This window comes from Danio rerio, chromosome 14 (assembly GCF_052040795.2).
Source record: "Danio rerio strain M-AB ecotype USA chromosome 14, GRCz13ab, whole genome shotgun sequence".
Classification (NCBI taxonomy): Eukaryota; Metazoa; Chordata; class Actinopteri; order Cypriniformes; family Danionidae; genus Danio; species Danio rerio.
The window spans coordinates 41,215,126-41,241,578 of NC_141034.1; the positions used below are offsets into that span (position 1 = coordinate 41,215,126).

At 35.4% G+C, this 26,453-nt stretch overlaps 2 long non-coding RNA genes across 2 annotated transcripts in view; both read right to left on the minus strand.

Moving 5' to 3' along the window:
- LOC147834003 (uncharacterized) overlaps positions 1-26,453 on the minus strand; it is a 152,227-nt gene that overhangs the window by 30,683 nt on the left and 95,091 nt on the right. The gene's annotated exons all lie outside the window — the stretch shown is intronic.
- Positions 1,654-26,074, minus strand: LOC147834004 (uncharacterized). The gene is made up of 2 exons (XR_015507822.1): positions 25,755-26,074; positions 1,654-3,735 (listed from the first exon to the last, which is right to left on the minus strand). It is a non-coding gene; the product is annotated as an uncharacterized LOC147834004 (long non-coding RNA).

Sequence of the window (26,453 nt, forward strand, 5' to 3'; positions counted from 1 at the left end):
GTTTGCAGAGAACATCATCTGATTGTCTCCGCCACAGACTGTGCTTTGTTTCAATTCATCAAACGAAAGCTTTTAATTCTGCCCTGCTGTGATGAACTCCCTTCGTCATAACACAAGCTGGTCATCCTCTGTGGACTCGTCGTAAGTCACGCTGCTGAAAGTTTGCAAGAGATTTGCCATGGCAAGGCTCATTGAGTGCCTTAATGCTGATCTGAATGCCGCCAAGATCATTTAAAAGGGCTAGCAAGAACAATGTGTCTCGTGGGGTCTTGAATATGAATTCAACTGATGGGATGAAGATTGCTTGGGATTTGCTGCGGAACGCTGCATTGCGGGATTGTTGTACTACTAGAGGCATGAAATAATGGCAAAAATAATGACAGCTTTGAACACTGTAATCAAAGGTGTTTACAGATTGAACTTTTGTTGTTGGTGCTAGCTCATAGAATAGGTAGATACTTGTTTTTTATGTGAATAGAAAAGTATACTTAAATTTTATGCTCACTGTAAGTGCTTGTGCACAACCTGACTAGTAAAATAGGCATACATAGACAAATAGACAGCATACATTTCATTGTTGTTTCGTACTGGTTTATAATAGTTAGCATTAAAGCTGGTCAGCAAAACTTAACCAGTATGATAGTATTTCGGGCTAAAAATAATTGTGGGACTGTTTATGAACATTTATACTTTTTTAAATGAAATTTATATACAACCCAGCATAATAACATCATGAACTAACAAACTGAACAGAAACAGGGTATTAAATACATGAGATAATAATGAGTAACTAAATCAGACAGAGGTGAACATCATCAAAGAACCAATCATTAAGCATAGAAACAAATTAGAAATGAAACAAACAAAACAACAGTTTACATATTTAAAGTAAAGTTTATTTATAAACGAATTTCGAGACGAGCACGTACTGATGATTGACCATGGTTGGTCCCACATTAGCCACATTAGATTCACCAATCAGACAATTCCTAATTCACCATAAATAACCAGACTTTCTTACCTCAGTACTTGTGGGCGCACTCACACTATGTACAGTTGCCTTGAACCGGGTCAAAGCACGCTTGCCCCCCCTCCCGTCTCCCCCGATGGGCCGCACTCACATTACAGTCGGGCCTGGGCATGCTTACGTCATCGATGATGCGCTGGTCAGAAGCGGCCTCGCTCAGCACAGTGGAGATTTCTTTAGTTATGTCGTTTGACATGCAGTGACATGCAGTCAAATATTTCGCCGAACAGATCAGCCACTTTTTACGCTCATAAACAATCCTAAAGTCTTCGTGCTACAGGAATTAGGAGGTTTGCTGAAGGTGCGCAGCTTTCGTGCCTAGTGAGGGGTTTGTATCTTTAACAACCTGTGCAGAGTTTGCATGTTCTCCCTGTGCTCGCGTGGGTTTCCCCCAGTTTCCCAGGTTTCCTCCAACAGTCTAAAAACATGCGATATAAGTAATTTGACCATACCAAATTGGCACTATAGACAAGCTCTTAACAAGCAGAATATCTCTATAGCTAGAACTATAATCTGTCATCAGCCATTAACAAGTAGAGGAAACCCAGGGCTCAAGGATCTTATAAGCTCAGGGGCCTTTCATGGGACAGCATGCCACACAAGCTTTATTATCAATCATCAGCTAAGTGGGAAGTCTTGAAACCAACGAACTGAAAGTCAATGGAACCAACTTTAAGTCGATGGAAATATATGCCTCTCAAAATGATTTACTGTTTAAATTATCACATGGTGGTGATGCCTGATGGCCAGAATAGAGTAAATGCAAACAAAAACATCTAAAAAAAACCCATTACAAACCCATTACTATTCTAATGAAGATATAATCGATCAAACTTATACACTGTGAAAAATGCTGGGTTTCACACAATGTATTCATGTTGTCCCAACACAAATCGATTAAGTTAACTTAACACATTTAAGTTGATTGAACATAAAACAATAAGTTTGCGCCCCAAAATCTCAGTAATTGTGTTATTTTAGTACATTTTAAATTAGTAGTTTGAACAAGCAAGACTTCTTATTTTTGAGTTTATGCATGATAGGCTCACATAGATCAGGGATGTCCAGAGTCGGTCCTGTAGGGCTGGTGTCCTGCAAAGTTTAGTTCTAACCCCAATCAGCCACACCTGGGCTAGCTAATCAAGCTCGTACTAGGCTTTCTAGAAACATCCTTATAGGTGTGTTAAAGCAAGTTGGAGCTAAAGTCTGCAGGACACCGCACTCCAGGACCGAGTTTGGACACCCCTGACGTAGATCAATGGCCCTTAATGGTTAATCATTGAAGTTCTGACTTGTCCAATCTGAAATCAAATGATTTGGCAAACTTATATGGCTCTAAACTATAGTGTAATAAAGGTTTTAAAGCCTTATGAAGCAGTGTTTTCAATGTGGCAATCATTAGCCAAAATTTCAAAAAAGCGAGACCAGATGTGACAAATATAAAATATTCATTCATTCATTCATTCTCCTTTGGCTTTGTCTCTATTTCAGAGGTCGCCACAGCGAAATAAACCATAAACTATTCAGGCATATGTTTTACACGGTGGTTGCCCTTCCGGCCGCAACTGAGTACTCGGAAATACCCGTAAACACTCATTCATACTCGCTCATACACTATGGCCAATTTAGCTTATTAAATTCACCTATAGCGCATGTTTTTGGACTGTGAGGAAAACCTGTATGAACACGAGGAAAACATGCAAATTCCACACAGAAATGGCAACTATTGCACCCAGGACCTGAAATAGCGACCTTCTTGCTGTGAGGCAATGGTCCTAACCACTGAGCCATATACAAAAACAAATATACAAATACAAACACCAGATACAAATATACAATTTGATACAGATTGCCTAGTTATTATTGTTATCATTTTCAGAATTTTTTTTTTTTACAAATTTTTTTTCATCTTTCAATCCATAACATTTACAGTATGCCAATGATGACATCAATAAATCAACACGTAACATTTTTTTTCACATTAAATAATTGTCTTGCATGTTCTTTGAATGTGCAGTGTGTTCTATCACCATATTAATATTCAATTGCAGTATATGCTCTTGGTCTTTAAAAAGGATATTCAGTGGTTCGCCTGTTCTCTGCACCTTTCATCTCGCTCTACAGCTGATTGATAAGCTCGGCTGCATGTGTTCCTCTGTGAAATAGCTGGTTTTCCCAGCAGTTACTCTTGCTAGTCCATGGCACTTTTACTGCTCTGGGTCTGATTGCAGTGGTGACACCCTGTTATATACAGAGGTATAGAAAAAGAGAAGCGAGTGTATATTTTTCAAGTTGTATATTATGGCGAACAGACAACACAGATTTAAATGAGTGCTTGATTAAATTTGCAGCCGACTAAAAACTTTTCCACAACAGTGTCTTAATATATCCCTCTGACTCATTCTGCATTATAGTGAAGAGACTGCTGCCTGTTTAGGCTCTCATTTCGTGACGAGACGCATGGGTTCACACATCCATGAAGCTCAACCAAATGAGCAGGTGCCCTAAAGCTCCACCATTATTCCGTGGAATACTGACATCCAGATGAAAATAGTAAACATGCCATTCTTGTCAGCTCCTCTAGGATGAGGCTGTTGATTGGTAGGTGTTATTTTGTGTTATTTGTTGGAGTGATGCTTGCTATCAGTTGCAGGGCTTCCTGACATCCTTCAATTTCAACCAAGAATGTCTCACAATGAGATGCAGGTCTAAGCAGGAAAAAATAAAAAACTTAGAAAAATATTTTTCAAAATTTCAAATAATAATATATAACTAAAATAATTTTTATCAGGGATCAAGCACTTTAAGGTCAATAGGTTTATTTATATTCAACAAATCTGTAAAACGTCTGTAAAAATTGCCACTTCAGGTCAACTGAAAAGCTGTAGTGTGACCTTGTGACCTGATCATTTGTTATGTTATTTTAAAAATGCATTATGTATGCACCCCCCCCCCCCCCCCATTTAGCAAAGTTCAGAGTTTCAACTTAGGAATGTCAGGTGTGGCCAAGTGTTTCTGAAGGCCTGTTTTCCAAAAACCCTGTTATTTATAAATTAAAAGTTATAAGTAAATAAATAAATAAATAAATAAATAAAACAACAGCAAAAACAAATGTTTTTTTATTTTTAATTTTTTTATAATTTACACACATAATCTAGAAGGTTGCACTGAAGTGTGTGAGCAATAAATCCAGGACAAGGTGCAATATTTTATTAATTAATTTGTTCATTTTATTTCGACTTAGTGCCTTTATTATTCAGCGGTTGCCATGGCGGAATGAATCACCAACTTATCCAGCACATGTTTTACGCAGCGGATGCCCTTCCAGCTGCAACCCATCACTGGGAAACACCCACACACTCTTGCATCCACATACTCATACACTACAGCCAATTAGGTTTATTCAGTTCACCTCCTGATTAATTAATGATTATTTTCAGACACATTTATACACTATTGCCAATTTTAGTTTCTAAATAGAGATTTAAAAAAAATAATAAATAAAAATAAATAAATAAAATAGCAAAATTTAAACTTTCTAATTTCTTTCAAATGTCCATGAGTCTAAAAATTTGGTTCGTTGTGTTTCAAGCTTTGCAAACCTTGTCTAATAGGTGCTGAGATTTCCTTGTCTATTCTCATAGACGTGGGAGCCACGTTGGACAAAAACCTTGCATGCTAATTTCCAAATCAGTTGGATAAGAGGTCCCTCAATTGAAACATTCAAGTTTTTTTTTTTTTTCTACATTGAAGCACCAACAAGTGGTCAAACTGCACTATGTTTATATACTGTAGTGACCTCAGATTAAACTTATACAGAAGTTAGGTTGTTTAAGAGTCATAGAAATTTTTATAAAGGATGTTCAGCTGTCTTATGGTGACCCTGCATCAAAATTTCTACATTATCTATAATAACTTTTTATATTCAGACTCTATAGTATCTGACTATACCACTTTGCTTTCTATCTGCCAAAACCCCTAGAACTAGTTCAGCAAAATACCCTAAAGTTTTGCGGGCCAAAGTTTCTAACAAAATAAAGCACTTGAATTTTTGGTGAGAAGTTTAGAAGCTATAACTTTAGTGCTATACCATCAGGCCAGTTAGAGTTAGAGACAGGATGGTTATTACTTATGGTTTGGTGTGCCTGATCAGATTTTGGGCAGAATGGTGACATTTGTAGTTACAGTAAGATTAAAATAAAATTTCAGATCTTTCAGAACCCCTAATAATAATAATATAATAATAACAATAAAAATAAAATAAAAATAAAAAATAGAATAAGACCTTTTTATTAGGAAAAATATTTATAAAAATAACCCACACAAACAATATTTATTCACATTGACTTATATTTTAGCAAATAAGTGCACTGATGACAATGATCATATTTTGAACATGGGCTCATTTTGAAAACGCACCCCTATATACATTCCCGGAGATCGCAAATGATGTAGCCAGAGCTATATACAGTATGGCTATATTTTGTCTTTAAATCTAATGTTACGAGGTGTTATGAAACCATTTCTTTTCTCGCTTACCAGCTGATCGCTAACCTCCATATGGATGTCTTTTCTGCTGTTACCAGTTTGTCCGGTAGCTCGACACGTAAGTCGGCACACTTGAGATGCAGAGCAGAGTTGACTGCAACAACAGGGTTCGAGTCCGGTAAAGAATGGTTCCAGAAAGCAGGTAATACAAAAAACAATAGCTTAAAAATAAAATAAACAAGTAAATAACAGAGTTAAAATGTGGTAAAATCTGAAAACGTGGTTAAAATCATGCTGTCATAAGGGCTTTTCCTTTTTGGATTGCTTTTTAAACAATCTGTGGTCAATCTGTGTTTTGTGGGCTTCTCAGTCGGTTGGTTAGTCAGTCAGTAAGTCATTCGACTGTGGTCTCTGGTGGATTTATGTACATGTGAACAGCAGGCGCGAATGGCACTCACAAGAGAAATGTGACATCTCAAAAAGCATACACATCGGCCTCTGGTGAATTCGCAAAAACTGCAAAAAAAAAAAGTAGCTCCTTAGATGTATTTTACACTACAGAAATGTATATAGGGGTAAGTAATCAGAATTAACCTGGGTTTAATATTTTTTAAAAAGATTTTGTCAACACGTTATCAGTGATTTACAAGATAAAACACAAATTATTTACTTACATAGTTTCTACTATTGTATCTCCCTCCTCCCCACTACACACACCTCAGGCAGACATCACAGCCTCATCATTTTAATTTTAATTTCATAATAAGGTGCAAGAACCTACAAACCCCATATTAAAGAAGCTTGTGCTACTTCTGACTTCAGGACACATGGATTAGGAAGCATCTATCAGAGTCTGTATCAACACTTGTCAGTATCAAACAATATTACAGCTGACCACTTGTGAAATATACATTTGAGAACTCCTCTTATTCACCAACCCAAGATGCTTAAAGTGAGGATGTCAAATCAAATAAGGACAAATTAAAGCTGCTCTCAGCAATCGCCCAAGTGAAAAGCCTACAGTAATAAATACACAAAGACTGATATTTCAGCATCAATGCCCGAGTTCTCATCAGCCAAGAGATGCCTGAGTGACATTTTTTGGCATGGCATTATGTGCATCAAACATGGTCCTATAATAAAAACCATTTATTCATGAAATAGGATTATTCATGAGAGAAATAGCATGTCCTCACATGAGGTTCTTTCAATTCTGTCTAAACCGCATCAACATTTTTGCAGAAAACACAGACAGAGGGTAATTTAACGCTGCAGAGAATTTTCTCTCCCTTTGGACAGAGGTTTGACAGACAGCTGTTGAACCGTTTGAATGACATCTTGAGCTCCCAAAGGTCAATACTGTGTTTTGGGGAATGTGCTTATATAAAACTTCTAAAAGACACCAGAAAAGGCGAATGGTACAATCTGCGAGGGGCCTTTTGTCTGTGAACGAATTTCTTTCAAAGCTAGTGCACTCTGATCTAACCTAAAAACCTCTTAACCTAAAACTATTCATTCCCAACTTTTTACTTTTATGTGTGTCTGTGGCATTAAAAACATAAAACTTTTCTTTAAAACCACTTTTAAAAGGCAGTGAGAAATGAGACCACCCGCACAAAAAAAGATGTAAAGTAAAAACAAAAAGCTGAACTTTATCTCGGACAAAACGGGATGGATGGGCGAGAGTGTCCTTAATTCAATATGTCTGCACTTTTAAAAGCGGGACGGTCGAGAAGAGAGGAGTAGCCATTTTTAGATGCTATTGATTTGTGTAATGCTTGAAAGAGCCATTTATTACGAAGGCTTATATTTTTGTAAAAGGGGGCACTTAACAGAGAATGCACATAAATCATACATTCTTGGTATTTTTCATCTTTCCTCCGGCATACGCAATCACAGAAATGGATGTGACTAGTTTTATCATTTAATTGTGACTAGACTCCAAATGTGGATTTGATGCAATAAGCTAATGCAGATTACCTTGTTGCTTCATAATTGGTTTGTTTTTTTGTTCAAATGTGAGATGAAGGTTAAAATGCATCATGCCTGGGAAAATGCTTTGTTATTCATTTAAAAAGGTAAAGAGGAGATCCAAATTTTGAGAACAATTTATGAACACTTGATTTTTCAGAAAAAGTCATCTTGATCATTGAAGAAGTTTTAGTTGTTAAAGTCATGCGTTACAAAGTCATGTTAAAGTCAGTTCAGTTGTTATAGTCATGCAAATTAGCAGTATTTTACAAAATAAACAAGTTACTTCAACAAAATCCCTTATTTTCTTGAAAAAAACATGATCAGAATTATAGAACAGCAATGAGTGCAGAATGAAAAAAAAAAACTGAAATTTCTGAAGGTTACAACTTCAAAATAAATAGAAAATGGACACGCTCACAGCACATCACTAGTCTCTTCTAGACATCCTACTCTATGTCTCCAGTGGTGTGAGTTAAAGTATTACAAATGGGGTAAATGCAGAGTTATTGTTGCTTTCCATACCAATAAACTTTTGGTGAACGGTTAATGGGATTTTTTTCAATTGTATATGGTTTCTTTTACAGCATTGATGTTGTAATGTAATTAAAATATAATCAGTTAAATAGACTTCAGAATTCATTTAGTTGTTCAAGTGTAAAACGAGAAGAAAAGCCTTTTACATGCACATGACATCAGTAGCAGCAGGCGAGCGCAGAAACGACATTGAAAACATCGAGGTAAAATAAATGTTCATATTTTAAAGTCATGGCTTAGAAAAATGTAATTTAATGCAGTGTTTTTGAATATTCTGAAACACAATAGATACTGTATATCAATCAGGCAGTGAAGACTTTTTAAAGAAAACTGTGCATAAACTGTCAATTTTGTAACTACATAGATTTCACCGGAAGCGTTTGACCCAGGTTACTGAAACTTAAACATCCTTCTGTACATGGACGTAAATCTGATTTAACAGTAGGGGGGGACAATAAATGTAAAATTTCTTTCGAGCATTTTTTAGAAGGGGACACAAATAATACAGCCGAATTGTACTAATAAAGATATGTTCCCGCGGTTAAAAATGGTTTCATCATTATTATTATAGCATGGAGACTACGTCATTATGATTATTTTTCAAAGTTTTAATCAGGTTCAAAGACAAGCTAATTTTTCTTCAAAACTATTTATTGCATTGTTTGTTGTGTTGTTTACAGTCAACACACTGACTCCTGAAGCAGAATAAATGCAGGAAAAGACGTTTTCCATACTCATAACAACTTGTTTACATTAAACTTGTTAAATTGACTGATCATATTGTAAATCAATGAGCCTGTGAAGTTCATCTGTTCATCAAAGAATTAAAAAAGGTTAACATTTTAATTTCAAATTAATTAAGTCACTTAATAACATAATAGAAACTGATAATAAAAAAATAGAGTGGGGTAGTGTGCACAGTGTAGCACAGTGCTCATTTAGCAAATACACAGCTAAACAATATGTTAATTGTGGTCGTTGATGTTAAGTTTACATTATGCCAAGTCGTCACAAAAAAACAATGCATTGGAAACGGCTTTGACTTTGCAACAAGCTAACGTTAACTAGATAAGTAAATTTTTACCGCTAATACAGCAGATTCATGGACAATTACAACGTTAATCAGCATTTTTGCTGATGCCCCTGATTTTTACCATGTTTTCAGATTTTACCACATTCTTACACAGTATTTACTTGTTTGTTTTATTTTTTGGCTTCTCTTTTGGCCTTACCCGCTTTCTAGACTCATTCTTTGCCAGACTCTAACCCTGTCGTTTTTGTCAACAAAACAAGGAACAGCGTCAAACTGCCCCATGTCGTTCTTTTCAAAAATAAAATGCAGCCATATGTACTTCTGGCTACATTATTCACAATCTCCAGAAATGTATATAGGGCTATGTTTTCAGAATGAGTCTACTGTATGTTGCACTTCTGAGTCATCTTAACAAGACAATAAAGATGTGCCTTTATCACTTTTTTTTCCGGTTGAAACCCAAAAAATACTAGAAATGATGAGTACACTGAAAAATCAATTTCGGCAAAAATGTTGCAAACCATTTAATTGGGTTGAATTTAATCAAAGTAATTAAATTTAGTAATGTTAAACTTAATTTGTTTGTTTAATTTCAGCCCAAATAAATTGTTTACAATAACCTAACTTAAAAAAAAAGTAAATACAAGGAATCATCTTTGATTTTTTTTCTACATTGTGCAGGCTGTGCCTTATTTATTTAATACTATAGAGATGTTCATATGTATGTATTCTTATTATTTTATTTATAACTCATACGAATATTACAGTAACCTATGAAAAAGTAATATGCATACATTTACAGGTAAAGTCAAATGCAGAGCCTCCAGTTTTTAATCTCAACAACTTCCCTGCACAAAATATCATGGGTGCCTAAAGTCTCCATCAGTTGTAACCTTGGAAATCCTTCATTCTGAAGGGCCCTTCAAAGTGGCTAGTCTTAAGCACTTGTTTTGGGAGGACACTTAAAGATGGTGGCCATTGTTTTCACTTCAATTTGTTCTTTGGATGCACCATGAGAGTAAGACAATCCTAAAGGAAGAGGAAGTGTGATGACTGTAACAGAAACAGTCAAACTTTCTAATCCCACTAATGCTTTTAATGATAGAGGACGTCATGGCACCGGCAGATGGTTTAATTATGAGAAAGCCAGGCAGAGCAAGAAGCTCTCCTACACATAGCATTAATTATTGAAGTGCTGGAAAATAAATAATGAAGTCAATTGCACCATTTGGGTGTGGGCGGTGGGTTAAATTATTCATGAATTCAATATTTGTAAGTGTAATAAGAAGTAAGTCGAAACGTCTTGGATAGCAAGGAAAAAAAATACCACTACCATTAGGCAGTTTAACTCGCATTAAGTCTTCATCTGTCTTAATGGTTAAACACGGAGGGATGTTTTAGGAAGGATGTGTTGTCTTAACACACATATAATTCTATGTATATAATTCACATTATACATAAATATATATTCACATTTCTGTCACGTTGAGTTTTATTAATTTTTAGGTGGCGTTATTTCAAACTGAATTAAATTAGATTTAATTTACATTTTATTATGTAGATGATCAAGGTGACACAGAAATGACTGAATGAAGCCTCACCTGAACTATCTTTTCAAGGTGACCAAGCTGCGAGTGTCCTTGGCTAATTAGATGGTGTCATCCAGATGATAACATGCCTTTTTCCTCATTAGTTTAATAAGTCTCTCTGCCAGATGACAGTAACATCTGGAAGCTCTAGTCATTCTTTGTGTCCAATTACAAGAAGTCATGACTTAATTGAGAAATAGTTGGTGTGCAGTCATAACAATAAGATTAATTCAAGCAGGAGACTCAGCATTATTCTGAATATCTCAGTATCATTGTGGTAAGCACTTCTCAGTATAGTGGTAAATGTGAACTTTTCCTCCTCTATTCATCACATTTATAAATAAACTGAAGTTGAAGAATAAAAAAGAGAGATAATGTGAGCCACAATGATATGATATAAAAAGTATTGTGCATCTTTTTGATGATGAATTAAACAATTTTCTTTTTCGACGTGGTTTACACAATGAAGATTAATATGCAAATTTCTTCATGCATTCAGATGCAAGCATATGCTTCATTATGAGTTAATAGCAATTAAGTTTATTATGATTTATTTAAGGTAAAAACATTAATAATTCATCAGAACACTGATGAATGCAGAGTTCGCTGATACACCCTGCCTGTTCTCATTTCTCATTTATGCACATTTGCATACACACATGCATGGCAGATAATAAAAACATACACAGACTAAAAACTAGAAAGAGTCATTTTGATTTCTTTTGAATATATATAACATGTTTATTGAGCACTAATGACATGCTTGAAAACTGCATGTTTCCATCAACAACAACAAAACACACACACACACACACACACACACACACACACACACACACACACACACACACACACACACACACACACACACACACACACACACACACACACACATATATATATATATATGATACATGTTTTTTAATATGTATTTTTTATGGAAACATGTTACAGTTTCAGTTTTCCTCATATTAGTGTCTAATAAAGGTATCGTTTATACTCAAAAGAAAAATAAATCTCTCTTTATTTTATAAGTTATCTTTTCTAGCATATAGTTTATATACATACACTCACTGGTCACCTTACTAGGTACTTCTGTCTAACTACTAGATAACACAAATTTCCAATCAGCCAGACAGGCTGCTCTGAGTATTTCAGAAACTGCTGATCTACTGAGATTTTTATGGACAATCAGGGTTTACAAAGAATGGTCCGAAAAAGAGAAAATATCCAGTGAGCGGCCGTGCTGTAAGTGCAAATGCCTTCTTGATGCCAGAGGTCAGAGGAGAATGGCCAGACTGGTTTGAGCTGAAATATGCAGAAGAGTATCTCTAAACGCACAACACATAGAACCTTGAGGCGGAGAGGCTACAGCAGTGGTCACCAAACTTGTTCCTGGAGGGCTGGTGTCCAGCAGATTTTTGCTCCAACCCTAATCAAACACACCTGAACAAGCTAATCAAGGTCTTACTAGGCATACTTGTAACACGCAGGCAGGTGTGTTGAGGCAAGTTGGAGCTAAACCCTGCAGGGACACCGGCCCTCCAGGACCGAGATTGGTGACCCCTGGGCTACAGCATGTTGCTTAAAACGTTGCTTAGCCTGATGATTCTCGATTTTCTGCTGCGACATTCGGAAGGCAGGGTCAGAATTTGGCATCAACAACATGAAAGCAGGGATCCATCCTCCCTTGTGTCAACGGTTCAGGTTGTTGGTGGTGTAATGTTGTGAGGAATATTTTCTTGGCACAATTGGGCCCATTCGTACCAATTGAGCATTGTTCCACAGCGGCAGTTCTGAAAAGCAGAGGGGGGGGGGGGGGGGGGGGGGTCCAACCTGGTGCTAGTAAGGTGTACCTAATAAAGTGGCCGGTTAGTGTATATATTTATTTTTTTGTGACATGGTGGCTCATTGGTTAGCACTGACGCCCCAGTGCAAAAAGGTTGCTGGTTTGAGACCTGGCTGGGTCAGTTGGCATTTGTGTGTGGAGTTTGCATGTTCTCATGTTTACGCGGGATTCCTCCGGGTGCTCTAATTTCCCTCACAGTCCAAAGACATGAGGTATAGTTGAATTGAATAAACTAAATTGGCCATAGTGTATGTGTGTGAATGTGTGTGTATGGATGTTTTCCAGTACTGGGTTTCAGCTGGAAGGGTATCTGCTGTTTAAAACATATGCTGGATAAGATGGAGGTTCATTCCGCTGTGGCGACCCCTGACAAATAAAGGGACTAAGACGAAGGAAAATTTATGAATATATATTATTTGCAAATGCTCCAACAAGCCAGTCTCAGCTTGTGTGTATTTGTTTAGATGGGCTCAAACGTTTCTGTAATGAAAAAGACAGCCGATCCTCCTCCATCCACTGGCATTTGACAGACGGCCTCTGAGAAGGGAGGCTCAGTACAATTAAATGTTCCTATCAGCACTGAGAGCCAATGAATCACGCTGATGTCTGTGGAAGCACTGCTGTTGTTTTCTGCCATTCGTATTGAGCCTAATGATGTTGTCCTTCATTTGGGCCCCACAAATCTAGTCAACATGCGACTGGCAATGCCTGCCATGTATTCAGCCTGTACATAAGTCTCTGTGTGCATGAGCTCTGTTTCGCATGGATCGGCATTAGGGAATGAACAGAAATGTTGAGGACATCAAATGCAAGGCATAGTCTACATTAAAGCGTCAGAGAAAACATTAAATGGAGATGAGGTTATAAAACTGGAGTTTCATTTACTGAACTTAAGAAAGTTCATTTCACATGGGATTATTAATATGCACACCCACAAAACATTTGATTGGCCACAACACTTCCTAGAGTCCATGATATTTGGGATCTAATTGAGATCCGGTTCATGTGTGTGAAAATATAGAAAACTGCTTGCAATTGCTGAAGTGAGTCCTTTTGCACTTGTTTCACTTGAATGGTTTAAAACTGACGAGATTTTTTCCTATTCAGATGATAGTTAAACTTCGCAATTTGATATTTGCAAAACTTGGCAATGGTCCGTACGGATCATGGATCAAATTTGATTCGTTACACTCTTAGTGCTGACACAAGCTGTCAGGAAATCTGTCCCAAAATGATTTGGTGCTTTAAGCAAGCTGCAGGCGATGGTGTTTCAGAACGCTTTGAAGTGGATGAATCCTGAATAAAAATTGATGAAGAAAGTTACATTTTTCACAGATTTCTACAAACACAAACTCATTTTTTAGCAACACTAATGCCTATTTTATCTATGTTTTTACGAGCAAAATATACAAACAACGTGGCAGCACTTGTCTCCACCTACTGGCACAATGTTGTAGACTGCAGAAAGATCTTTTTTGGTGAATGGATGCAAAAGAAACAAACAAAACATGGATTTAAATGTCACAAAGTTGTTATACTTAACATTTTCCAAAAGTAAATGATGTATGTGGTCAGCTTCTCATGGCTGATGTTATTATGATCTCGCTGTGGGGAGAACACTCATCTGAATCAATAAACTTGACAAGCACGGTGACCTACACCAGACAATTCAGCAAATGTAGAGATGTACCGTTTAGACAAGACAAGAAAGGTGAATGGGCAGAACATTAACTAGAAACAGTGGATCAGTGCAGGAGGGAAAAAACAAAACTAATGGACTGTTTTCACATTTCAGGGTTTCTTAGTAAAGGAAGCCATCAAATTTGGGTAAACATAGCGCAGTGATTGAGTTTTTTGCAATACTATTTGCTGAAATAATAAAAGGTAAACTTAATAATGGTGTTATCAGGGCTTTTAGAAAAATGAAAAGAAACTGTGTGAGACTAAGAACGGTTGCCAGCAGAAAGAACAATGTCAAACTTACTATCCTGCCCATATGCCCTGCCTTTCGCTATTTAATTTATTTTTTGTTAGTTGACTCAAAAATGATATAATACATACATAAATAAGTAAATATACTTGTTTTTTTATTCTTAACATTAAATTATTATGTATTATAATTTTTCAAGGATTTAATATGTTGATGACCATTAAACACATCAGAACAGTTTTGTGAAATTGGTCCATTGTGAGAAAACTGACATAAACAATATGGGTGCCAATTTATATTAAGTGGCCTTAACTACTAGGTACTTTTACAAGAAAAAAGTGCAATATACTTTTAATAACCATATTTTATTGTACAACCCTTATGGGTGCTTTTGAAGTCGAAGTCAATGTCAATTTTATTTTATATAGCACTATTAAAGACAACCAAAGGTTGACCAATGTGCTGCACAATACAAATCACAAAGAGACATATATAAAATTATAGCTAAAACAAACAATTCTCACTGATTATAGCTAAAACAAACAATTCTCATTTACTGTGAAAGCACGGTGACCCCTGCAGTACGGCTTTACTGTAACATTTCCTGAAGTTAAAATTACGTTGTCTGAAACCTTCTTTCGTACACCACGCCCACCAAAAGGGTACCCTTTTGGCAGAGAAAACTCAAGCCTAATAAAGGTGGCCCGTACCAACCAGTACATTACTGTACCTCTCAGTTTAAGCGAGCCAATAACTGTGTAAAGAATGGGTCAACAGGGTAGTTATAAATGTAATTTCATGAACTTATTAAACTTATTAGTGAGGTAATTTGTAATTGCATGCATATATGTAGTTGTGTGTGTATATACATATATATATATATATATATATATATATATATATATATATATATATATATATATATATATATATATATATATATATATATACATACAATTGAAGTTAGAATTTCTAGCCCTCTTGAATTATTAGACCCTCTGTATATTTTTCCGTGTTTTCCCCTTAACAGAGAGCAGATTTTTTTCAACACATTTCTAATCATAATAGTTTTAATAACTCATCTCTAATAACTGATTTATTTTATCTTTGCCAACATGACAGTAAATAACATGAGACTAGATATTTTTCAAGATACTTCTATACAGCTTACAGAGAAATTCAAAGGCTTAACTAGGTTAACTAGGCAGGTTAGGGTAATTAGGCAAGTTATTGTATAATGATGGTTTGTTCTGTAGACTATCAAAAAACAAATTAGCCTAAAGGGGCTATTAATTTTGTTCTTAAAATTGTGTTTAAAAAATTAAAAACTGCTTCTATTTTAGTCTAAATAAAACAAATAAGACTTTTCCAGCGGAAAAAAAAAATATCAGAGATATTGTGAACATTTCCTTGCTCTGTTAAACATCATTTAACAGCTAATACAACCTGTATATAGTGTTCATTATACATCCATCTGTTAATATCACCATAATTTTTCTATAACTGCACTTATACCTGTATCCTGCACTTGCTGCCATTGCACTGCTGGTTAGACCTAAACTGCATTTCTTTGCATTGTACTTGTACATGAGTAATGACAATAAAGTTGAATCTAATCTAATCTAATCTAATCTAATCTAATCTAATCTAATCTAATCTAATCTAATCATTTGAAAAATCTTTAAAAAAAATAGGAAAAAAATTTAAAGGGGGGCTAATAAATCTGACTTCAACTGTATACATAAAGTATACAGCCAATGCGTAAAAAAGTGTATTGTATTGAATGAGAATTTTACAGACACATATTGATAAAGTGCAATAAAATAAAGACTTTAAATGTATCTTGAATATCCTGCTTACATTAAAAAACACAGACACACATACATTATGAAAACTTGAAGTCTCAAAACTGTGGGTTAAAAAGCAAATGAAACATGTGTTTTTGCCTGCTGTATCCAGCACATTTCCACAAAAATATACTAATATGCACCATTTAAATCAATCAAAGCAATCAATTGCTAATCCTTGTGTTAAATGCATCACTGGTTTATCTGACAACAGTAAATTTGAATATTCTAATTTTTAAGCCATTAATATTCTTGTTTTAATTTTCCAGTTTCCTCATGATATGAAAGACCAAGTCTACTGTACAACTACTAACACAACATTTCTTTAAAAACTCCTGTTTAAACCAACCAAGCAACAGCAGCATACATATTTTACTCTCCATATTAAACAGCAGTGTGAAGTGCATTGTGTCAGTGGCCATTGGCTGTTCAAGAAAGTCATGTGTGTCTTCACAGAATGCAGCAAAGCAGGTACAGGGGTCAGGGTCCCGGCGAGCACAAATATAGCCCAGTTTGTGTGTCCGCAGTTTGAGGATTTCATTGTGCATATAGAGCTAGAGCTTCATATCTCAGAAGGTGTATGGAAAGTTGCAGGGGCTGAAAGGTCAGCCTCTCGCCTGAAGCTGTTCATCACCCTTGTTGAAAAGGTCACCTGGCGTTCCTGTTAGCTCCACTGAACGAATACACCACCTCTCACCTCCGGAGAACAGAGACCCAAAGAACACCTCGGAGAAAAACAGACTAACAGTGTGAGCTCACTTTTCGCCCTCAGCTCTTTTACCCTTCGCCACGTACACAAGTCAAGTGCTTTCCACCCACTTTTCACAAGCAACGTTCATCACCTTAATAATATCAGCCAAAACCCTTCTTTCTTGTGTGTGTGTGTTTTTGGTTATGCATGAAGAGAAATTAATATATACTTTACCAAACTTCAACCTCAGCAAGGGTAGAAAACCTTCCCTTGGGTTACATGAGCTGTGCTGAAAGAAGAGGTTAATATATGTGCATTTAATCCATCAGATTTGCTTGAGCACTGGCTGAACTTTGGAGATGCTGTTGGCTAGCAATCGAGTGTATGTTATTGCAGTTGCATCAGGGAAATCATAAACCTAATCTTGGACTTTTTGTTTTTGCTGACATTTGTTTTGTGTTTTTATTGTTAGTAAATGCAGGAATAGTCTATAGAGTTCTATTGTTTTCATACCGTATGCAGGGCCAGATTAAGATTGGGCCATGGGACTATAGCAAACCCAAGGGTTCAATTTATCTAATTGCCACAAATTAAAATTCTCAACTATTCTTTTTGCTATTATTATTATTAGTAGTATTATTAATTGGCTACGTCATGATATTAACTCACTTTCTACTATTTTATTTATACTTATAGTTTTCATTTTTCATAACAGTAGGGCTACAACCATACAAAGTGTAACACATTAAATCACATACAGGCTGCCAAAATCAGCAAAACCATTTGAAATTCTTCCTAAATGATTTCTTTAAAATAAATAAATAGGGGTTTACCATTAAAATATTTCTTTATAGCCTCAGAACTTTAGCTGAGCAAAAATCCCTAATGATCTTTAAAATCCATGCTTCTACTTTACTAAAATTTGGTCTTGTGAGTCAAATACCAGAGGCTAGCTTCACTTTTTATTTATTATTATTATTATTTTTTTGTATTAGAAAACTGACTGATGAAAAAGCCAGCACCAACATTTCCTTGTCCTGGACTATTACTATCATTTTTATAAAGAGGCAAAGTAAACATTCATAAAAAGATTTGTTTTCAAAGTGGTTCAGTTAGACTAAATAAAATAGCTTTAGTATTACTATAGTATTATAATATATTTAATGTTTAATGTGTTATAACATATCTTAAGTATTTATAAGCTTAATATACCCACTGTATTTACCTGAGATAGATAATTCGCACAATGGTCATTTTGGCTGTCTTGTACACTCACTTTATTAGGTACACCTGTCTAAGTGCTCGTTAGCACAAATTTCTTATCAGCCAATCACATGGCTGCAACTTGGTGCATTTAGGCATGTAGACATGGTCAAGAAGACCTGCTGCAGTTCAAACTGAGCATCAGAATGGGAAAGAAAGGTGATTTAAGTGACTTTGAATGTGGCATGATTGTTAGTGCCAGATATGCTGGTCTGAATATTTTAGAAACTGCTGATCTACTGGGATTTTCACGCACAACAATCTATAGGGTTTACAGAGAATGATCAGAAAAAGATAAAATATCCAGTGAGTGGCAGTTCTGTGGGTGCAAATATGTTGTTGATGCCAGAGGTTAGAGAAGAATGGTCAGACTGGTTCTAGCTGCTATAAAGTCAACAGTAACACAAATAACTACTTGTTACAACTGAGGTATGCAGACAAGAATCCCTGAATGCACAACACGTTTAAACTTGAGGTGGATGAGCTACAGCAGCAGAAGACCACACTGGGTGCCACTCCTGTCAGGTAAGAACAGGAAACTGAGGGTACAATTCGCACAGGTTCACCAAAACTGGACAATAGAAAATTGGGAAAACGGTGTCTGGTCTGATGAGTCATGACTTCTGCTGCGACATTCAGATGAAAGGGTCAGGATTTGACGTAAACAACATGAAAGCATGTTGCCATCCTGTCTTGTATCAATGGTTCAGGCTGGTGGTGGTGGTGTATTGGTGTGGGGGATATTTTCTTAAAACACTTTGGGCCCATTAATACCAGCTGAGCATCATGTCAACGCCATAGCATACCTGAGTATTGTTGCCATTGTTGACCATGTCTATCTCATTATGACCACAGTGTACCTATCTTCTGATGGCTACTTCCAGCAGGATAATGCACCCTGTCGTGTGTCGAGTGCAAATCATCTCAGACTGGTTTCTTGAACATGACAATGAGCTAACTGTACTCAAATGGCCTCAACAGTCTCCAGACCTCAATCCAATAGAGCACCTTTGGGATGTGGTGGAACGAGAGATTTGCAACATGTGCAGCTGACGAATCTGCAGCAACTGTGGTGATACTATCATGACAATATGGACCAAAATCTGAGGAATATTTCCAGTACTTTGTTTAATCTATGCCACAAAGGATTAAGGCAGTTCTGAAGACAAAAGTGGGTCCTAGTAAGGTGTACCTACTGTAATAAAGTGGCCGGTGAGTGTATATCTGAAGGAAGGATTGCATGCATGAGTATGAGTCCATTCGACAAAACTCTGCCTATTTGGCTTCTGTTAATACAAGTTAATCAATAATGATTACTGTTTGAATAATAACTTTTGTTCTACGAGGATCTTGGTTAGTCTAACTTTGCCAAAATATGGGACTGTCCTGGAAAAAAAGGCACAATTCCGACAAGTGAAAGCATAATACAAAGAGGTATTTCCCAGTTTCATGACACAAATACCATCTGTGGGCCTTGACGCTTCAGCCCCACCTAGCCCGTAAGTTATGCCTGATACACACACCGACATACACACATTATTAAGTACTTGCTGTAAATAAAACAAAACAATAAATACAAAAAGTTGTAACTTCTAAAACTTGCAAATGTGCTTTATTCTTTTGAAAATAAATGGATTGGGTTGTTTGGATTTGGATGTACAGTAATGAATAACTAAAATAATGAATATAATGGATTACTGTATGAATTACTATATGCATTACTATATTATTGAGATCTAGTACTTTTAATTAACAGTTTTGATTCAATTTTTACAGTGTAATTTTAGTATTTTTAGTTTCTGCTTTTGATTTTAACTATTGTTTATTTTAAATAACAGACATTGTTGTCACTGCTCAACGCCTCTCCAGTGCTCTAGTATGACAGCAGTGTACAAAAGATTACAGTAGCTCATGAAAACAGTGGTCCCAGCAGCAGCAGCAGTAGCAGCAGTTCAAGGTTGGCATGTCCATATGTTGTCTCTGCTTGTATCAGAGGAATGTTTACAGATGAGAAGGTGACTGATCACACCTGTGCTGCTGCTCCAGGTGTTGAACACATGTGAGGCTCTGTATTTATAACATGTGGGTCAGGGGCCTGTTCTGGATTCAATTAATTCAGCGTCCGCACCGTGATTTACTACGAGGGTGGAGTAATGCCTACACCACTTCATCATCATTATTTCTCAAGCCTTGACTTCTGTTTTGCGCAGTCAGCAGCTCGCTTATACCCTGATGCAAGAGGAGATTGTGTACAGAAACATTTAACATTGCTAAGAAGTCACTGATGCAGCTTTTTGCACCCGATGTTAATATAGATATTTTACAGTAGAACAGAAGGAATGGGGTTAAAATGACCAATCTAGAATGACATTCTGTCAGCTCTGTACTTGGATGCCCCAAAACATATATATATATATATATATATATATATATATATATATATATATATATATATATATATATATATATATATATATATATATATATATATATATATATATATATATATATATATATATTTATATATATATATATATTTTGCTACATTAGTGGACCTATGACAAAAACAATTATGTTGTCAGGGTTAACACTGAAAGCCAAAGCAATTAATATACTTAAAGATATAAATTATATATGATCAATAAGTTATTCTTTTGAATGATACAATATATAGTTGTACAATAGTAGTACAATAGTACAATAAGTACAATAAGTTGAACTAACTAACTAACTGAACTCATCAATAATCATTCAACCTCCTTTTTGGAGGACACCTAATAGTATGTTCCCATAAAAAATATAAAAATAAAAATAAATTAAAATTAAATAAATAAATTTGCCACTTGAAGCAAAGCTAAAGATTCTTTAAAAAATATCAAGACCATAATCAAACAAACAAACAAACAAGCAAGCAAGCAAGCAAACAAACAAACAAACAAACAAACAAACAAACAAACAAACAAATAAATAAAAAAAGCTTACAGTCACTTAAAGTCACTTAAAGCAAACAGTCAAGGATGAGTAAAATTAAATGGCAGAATTTTATACTAGAATTAAGAATTAAAATTTTTGAAACTTTAGTGAACTTTAGTGTTTCTTTAAACATATATTTATATTATTAAAACATATACACAATATATTAACAGAATCAAACTGCTTAAAAAATGTAATTGTTTGTCATTGTCAATTGTTTGTTCAATCAACCAAAAAACGTGCTGGATAAGTTGGCGGTTCATTCTGCTGTGGTGAGCTCAGATTAATAAAGGGACTAAGCCAACAAGAAAATGAATGAATGAATGATTAAAGGAAGGAATGAATTGGCCTTAAAGTAAAACACACACTTGCATGTCACAATAAATAAATGACATCCACATTCATCCACAATGTAATTATAGTCTTTCACAATTTTTTTTTTACATATTACTGTCAACATTGCCAGTAGTATATTGTTTTATTTCTTAGAGTATGTTGTTGTATTTTACACTTTCTGGAGTCAGCACCAAGCTTTTCACTCATTATAGTACACATGCTGATAATGATGTGACAATAAAAGTGATTTAATGTTTCCCAAAACTGGGTTGCAGCTGCTGAAAGGGAGTTTGCTGTAACATTATGCTGGAATTATGCTGGAATAGTTGATGGTTCATTCCGCTGAAGTGACCCCTGATGAATAAAAGGACTACAACAAAGGAAAATGATTGAATGAAGTTTCTTGAAAAAATAAAAATAAAATATAAATTGCAAATATAGACTAAAGGCTGTATTACTCCAAAACTGTTTTGACATGAAACAACAACAACACCACATGGATACATTAAATAAAGTAAAAAGAGAATAATTAAAGCTTTCTGAATATTTGCATTGAAATGTTTTTTCCTTATCACTATACTGAACAGTAGAGAAGAAAAGCATGTAAACGCCATGCTATTTTATTTTTTTTTGTCTAGAAACTCAACAACAACACATCTCAAACATGTTCCTGCACAACTTTCTGTAGTTTGCAAAACTTATTTTAGATATATTATTGCAGGAAATGATGTCAGACTTCACTCATCGGCTGTCAGAAGAAAAGCTCCGGGGCGCTTCGACTTCTCCAGCTTCCCACAGTTTAACACTACTGTGATACTCAAAGCAAAGAGCTTAGCCAGTCTTTGTAGTGCCTACTGTTATTAACCGACAAGTAATTTCAGGCTCTTTTTTCCCCACTAATAGTTAGAGGGGATTCGCTTCTTTCATCCCTTCTGAAAACAAACCAACATCATCTCTAACTCAGTCTGCCTTTTTCTTCTCGTCAACCCCCTCGTAAGAATAATTTCCATTAAGAAACAAAACACGTGAGACTAGAAGTGAAAGCCCTGGAAATATAAGACAGAATTTCAGGAAAGACTATTTTAGTAACTTTAAAAAAAGGCCTTTAAATGTTGACTGAAAAGAAAAGAGAACTGACCGAAAAATATTTGTGTATTGCTGTACATCCTGTGCATATTAAGCAATGTGTATGTGTTACCCGCATAAGTGCAAAACTAAGGCTCCCTTTGCTAGACTTTAGAGCTTTCAGTTGGTCAATGGTGCAGTCTATTTCAGTTTCTCAAAATAGCAACACGCCAACAATGCGCCTTAACACACCTCCTTTTTAGACCGGCATGCTTATGAGTCCACAAAATGGGTGCAAATGGATTTGCTATTTCCCTAACAGGATGCAAAATGTGAAATATACAGATGCGCTGGTCTGAAAATAGCAACAAATCGCGCCAAACACGTCTTGCGCCTCATTGCGCCGGGTGTATGATAGGCTCTTTGACTCTAAAATGTCAAAAAACAAACAAACAAAATGAATTAAAAATAAATAAATAAATGTAATGTAATTTTATTTAATTAAAACGAATTGTCAGTTTTTATGCACTAAAAATTCATGCAAATAAGTGTATATTTAGTTAAATATTTAAAAAAAAAAAAACTTGTAATACAGTCCAAAAATTGCAAATCCTTTATAAATATAATCAATCAAGAGGTTAAATATGGTGAGAATTTTTAGGTTTTTTTTTAGAGAATTTTAGTGTCTTTCTCTTTAAAATGTCATTTCTCAGTACTTTTTCCTACCTTTCCCTATAACTGGCGTGGATTAATCGACGTTGGGTAACTGCGAGAAATCTTTCTACCAATTACAGACCTCCGAATCCATTGCTTGGCTGGGTTAAGTAGGCCACGTTACTCTGGTCCAATTAGAGGAAGCCAAAAGCAAAAAGAGGGATGGCAATCAGGTCAACAAAAGCACAACTCATTCTTCTCTTTCTGCTCTTTGCACTGCATCAGCATTCAGTACTCAGGTGCAAGCGCAAATAGAGAGAAAAATACTGAGGTCATTGTGACCCTACCAACAAAAGAGGATAAGCTATCATATCAGCTAAAGGAGACCCTGAGGTTGCCAGTCTTTGTAGTTCAGCAGAAAAAAAAAAAAAAAAAAAAACAGAGTGCATATTTTTATAAAAATATATTTATAAATGCATTTATAACAGAAAGAAAATCACTGCTACAGTTCAGTTGCTGCTTACAGGCATCTTCAGACCTTTGACTGGTTCTCTTTTAATGTCATTTTGGATGAACTTTGGCCTTTTTTTGTTCGGAATACAGATCTCAAGAATGCAGTCACCATACAGTGTATATACATTCCAATGTAATAATCTAAAATTCTAAAGTTTCCATCGCTCAAAAATTTTTTGCTGCTTGTTCAAAGTAGTTATTCAAAATGAACTGAAACAACAACGTTCTTGAGTTTTTATAGATATAACTTTAACTTTAAGTTAACTTTATTTGATTTGCGTTGAGACGAGATGAAGGAACTTTGTGTGGATCCCAGAATTTAATTTACAGTGATGGTACACTACCTGGCAAAAGTTTTGTTGCCCATCCAAGTTTTAGAAACAATAAATAATAACTTAACTTCTTGTTGATCATTTGGTATTAGTAGTGGTTTATATGGCAGGCAAAGGCTTCTAAATTACATCTGTTTTCCCCAAATAAAATATGATCATACCTTGATTTTTAATTATTTAATTAGAACAGTAAGGTTTGACTTTGCTTAGATAAAAGTCTTGCCGCTTAACAGAAATAATGTACAGTATAGAATCATGATTCATTGGAAAAATCTAACTTCTGCCACTTTTCCAACTGATCAACCAGAAGTCAAGTTATTATTTGTTGCTCTTACAACTGGGATTGATGACCAGACTTTTGTCAGGTAGTGTATATGGCGGGTTCCACGCAATTCATCCATGCAGTCCCAACAGAAATTAATTAAGTTAACGATTAATGGTTAAGTGGATTAAATGTAAAACAACTGAAATGTCCCAATTCATTATCAAGAATCCAGTTGTCTTAGCTGATTTTAAATAAGTAGGTTTTACCAATTTTCCTATATATTTTTTTCAAAATTTAATGCAGTTTAAAATGTAAAACAAATAAATATGAAATATATTATGCACAAAGCTTGACATTAACACCTGGCAATCTGTCAAATGAAGGTAAATTTCAGCTTTGGTGGGTCGGACAGCCACCTCCACTCGCCACCGGTTGAAAATAATTTTTAAATTGCCAGTGCTGGCTCATCACTAAAGATTAGAACTTTAGTTTAAGACTGTCTGTCAATATGCCAACAATAGCGAACAGCATGATTGATAACTGTTCGTGTGAGCAAAAGAAAGTGGGTGAATAATGATTGAGAGGATGGTCAGACGATAGGTAAAAGACAGGCTTTCCTCATTCACTGACTAGGGCTTCAGTATCCCTTGCACTGCTGATGTGATGCATGTGAGTGCTTAAAAGCTCCCGCGTCCTTGCAACCATACCTGGAAACGAAACTGGTGCGATTGGTTCTATTTAAAATAGCCTGGACAAACAACTGTGCATTTTAGATACATGACAATAATTTTTTAAAGGGCTATTGTTTTTTTAAGAACAGTTTTGTTGAATAAAAAGGGTATGTATACATCTATATTTAGCTTGTTTTGACACATTATTAAAATTTTGTGGCAAAGAAATAATTAGTTTGGTGTGGCCAGAGGAGAGGTAAAGAAATATTCAGTAAATCCTTAGTTTTAAGCCCTGAAAATTCATTCGAAATAAAAACGAATTGCAATGTGTAAAAAAGTTCATGTCAAGCCCAAGTGTTAGTTAAATGATTGCTTAATCATTATGTATGTATGAACAGCTTGTAACAAAACAAGAAAAAACAAACAAACAAATATACAAAGGCAACCATGGACAACATTTAGAACTCCCTTTCAAAGGTTGTCTATGGCTTTATGTAAAGGAATTACAACATGTTTGCAGGTAAAAATCAAAAATATATGATGCTTATGCCTGCTTACAATATTTAACATATATTTTACTTTACACATAAGAAATAAGAAATAAGAAATGGTATTGCTGCAGTTCAGTTAATGGCCACCAGTGTTGCTAATGACAACCTTTTAGAATTCTACATGACCCTGGTAGAAATTCTTTTTGTTAAAAACGAGAAGATAACTCACATTGTGTGCTGATCGGATCTCTGTCACAAGGGCAGAAACAACAGAAAGACGATGCTCAAATCATCATCTTCAAATCACTTCTCTAATTTCCAGTCGTTGATGGAGCTAAAAGCTGTTGGATCGGGAAGAGGTGTAAATAAAGGGCTCACCGCTGGAATTCAGTGTTGATGAGCGTCCCGAACCCATCAACAGACCGGCCCACAGGGGAACTACAACACTGTCAACAGCTAACAATATTGTGAAGCTGCTACAACTCAGGTGATTACAGCTATTTTCACACGCTCCTCTATCTGTTTCCTACCCCGCGTCTCCTGTTAATGAAGGAGCAGATTAATTCAATTAGCTTTCACATCTCTTACACTGAGCCTGAAATAGAATAAAGGCTTTCCTTCCGTTTCTAATCTAGTCAAGCTGCTTACCATTACTAGTCAATGAGTAACTTGTACTCATGCACTTATAAATACAGACAGTCATGTTTATTTTGTGTGTTTTGTTACTTTACCATTTTGAGTCAATTTAAAAGGAATTAAACCAAGAGATTTATTGTATGTAATGAACTTCTGTTCGGTAACATCTAACACCAAAAATACAAATACAATTAAAAACGTAACTGTACAAAACATAAACCTGACAATTATATAGATTCAGTTTAGCAGTTCGCTAAATTTAGCTTATTTTTTCAAGTGGTACTCACTGCAG